Source organism: Grammomys surdaster, unplaced genomic scaffold (assembly GCF_004785775.1).
Source record: "Grammomys surdaster isolate TR1022 unplaced genomic scaffold, NIH_TR_1.0 126086, whole genome shotgun sequence".
NCBI lineage: Eukaryota > Metazoa > Chordata > Mammalia > Rodentia > Muridae > Grammomys > Grammomys surdaster.
In genome coordinates, this window is record NW_021620894.1 from 2,548,949 (window position 1) to 2,551,780 (window position 2,832).

The following is a 2,832-nucleotide window of genomic DNA, read 5'->3' on the forward strand; positions in this document are numbered from 1 at the left end:
ACACACACACACACACAATTGTTAGGGGGAAGGATTTATGCATCTAAAACTAGTCATTTTACAGCAAAAGTCAATAATACCAAACATTAAAATTGAAAGTCACAATAGAAAGTCTCTTCAAATGTTAATTCATAGTAAATTGTACTCCTAGCTAGACACATACACACACACACACACACACACAGAGAGAGAGAGAGAGAGAGAGAGAGAGAGAGAGAGTCATATTACACTCTTGCCGTTATATCATCTTTGAAGTTATTTGTTCATAGATAGTAGAGCTATTTATCACTTGTTTAATGTGTTATCTGAAAAATTACTTGTACAGAAACATATTTTACTTTGCACATTAAATATGATCTGAGGCTGTCCGGAGACTGGTCCACCTGGGTATCCATTCCATGTGCAGTCACCAAAGGCAGATGCTGATGTGGATGTCAGGAAGTGCATGTTGACAGGAGCCTGATATAGCTGTCCGCTTAGAAGTCTGCCAGAGCTTCACATATACAGAGGCAGATGCTCAAAGCTAACCATTAAACTGATCATGGGGTTCCCAATGGAGAAGTTAGAGAGAAGACTGAAGGAACTGAAAGGATTTGTGACCCAGTGGGGAGACTAACAATACCACCCATCCAGAGCTCCCAGGGTCTAAACCACCAGCCTGGGAGCACATAGGAACGACCCATGGCTCCAGTTGTATATGTATGAGAGGATGTCCTTGTCAGGCATAAAAGGGAGAGGAAGTCCTTGATCCTGTAAAGGCTGGATGCCCCAGTGTGGGGGAATTCGATGGTGGGGTGGTGGGAGTGGGCACATGCTCATAGAAGCAGGAAGAAGGGGGATTTCTGGGTAGGGGGAAATGAGGAAAGGGGATAATATCTGAAATGTAAATAGAATATCCAATAAAAACTAATTAAAAAAGAAAACATCACCACTCAAAAATAAATAAATAAATAAATAAATAAATGTATGTCTGTTTTGAAATCAAGGGTATTTTGTGATTATTTTAATGGCCTGTTGAACATACACATGTTGCCCTGAGTCATTGACATAATGCTTCTCAACCAGAGTAGAAAAATTCTATAATAGAAGTCTGTTGGGAGCTGACTCTGAGCAGAAAGCAGCTATCATCTTTGCAGCTATCTCGAGCCATATACCCTGACAAGAGACTTGTTTTCAACAGCCGACAACAGCCTACAACAGCTGAGCACACTCTGATAAATATGTTTTTCTCCTATATCTTGTTTTGTTGTGTATTGCCCCCAGCTGCTCGGTGCACGTGGTAAAGTGTCTTCAGTTGTGTTCCCCTGCTTATACTTATATATACCCATGATTTCCTTTGAATAAAGCGCTAGACTCAAGGTGAGACTTAAGGCAAGACTTGAGGAAAGAATAGACCGGACTCTGTCTCATCTCGTTTCTTCGCGTCTCTCTGTCCCCACTCTCTCTCTTGCTAGACCCTAACCCACAGATTGAAGCAGCAGCTCGGGCAGATATGGGGTGACCCCCCGAACGTGGGGTGAACGGGCAGTTACAAAGTGGCCCCCGAACGTGGGGCAGCTCGGGTTGTTACAAAGTGGCGCCTCAACGTTAGGGCTCCAGTAAGTGGGGTACAGTGAAGGACACATCGGGAATTGGAAGCGTGCATCCTCACTCCTGCGCTGGAGACCCTGTTGACTGACCCGAACAGGCCACTACAGAGGTCTACTGAACTAAGAATATTACAGATCAAAGATAAACTTAATACTATAAACCCTCACAATTTAGCTGTTCCTACCTTACATGTGCCCAGAACATTTAGTGTATCTTTAAGATGAAGAGGATTATCCAGTGCAAAGTCTATTTTATAATTAATTGCTAACAGTTCTGATGGTCATATTTTACTCATGATTAAAATATTGACATGATATTTTAAAATGCTGGTGACACAGTATAGCAGTAATGTTGGCTATCCCTTGTACTTATTTCATGGCTGAGGGCACAGGGTGCCTTCGATTGCCTTATGTTATGAGACAGCATCACCCTACATTTCACGACATTGTAAGAAGATACAAACTCTGACTTTGAAGTGCAGTTTCTGTTAACTGTATACCATTTGCTACATCATCATGAAAACAAGCATGCTAAGTCAAACAATAGTGAGTGGGTGACCATGTATAGTATAGTTACCGAATAATGAAGCCCCAGCTTAAGCAACCATGCTTTACTTACTACTTACTACTTGGGTTTCTACTAAGAACCACCTTTCTCCTTAAGGGCTCACCTCCATTCTTTGTATGAATAGGACATTCTAAAATGCTTAATGAAGCTGACTCCAACCTTATTGAGCTGTTGGCCTGAATTATGAGAGGAAGTGGTCACAAGAGGAAAGGTAAAAATCTCTTGAACCAGACAGCTTTTATTTTCGCCCCCAAGACAAAATTGCTAACTATAATTGTATGTATTGTATATAGTTGTCAGTTCTATAACTTAAGATGGATTCATCTGTTTTGTAAAATGAGAATATGGATAGAAAAATGGATGACAAATGAGAAATAATAATGGGAGAGATCAATGCTTTTTTGTTTTTCAGCATGAAATACTCATTGATTTAACAATAAAATCAAAAACAAGTTTTGCCTGGTACCAGTTAGGGATAAATACTGGATAAAACTCTAGACAAGAACATTAGTTGAGTGAATAAAGGAGTGTTTTAATTTTAAGTTCATGGGAGGAAAATGCACAATCAGGTTTAATTACTGTTAGCCACAGTTTCCAATGCAGAAGTTGCTGGGTTCCTGGACCTAACCCTGAGTATTGAGTGCAGAGCTGTTCAAGAATGAGTAGGTTCATACC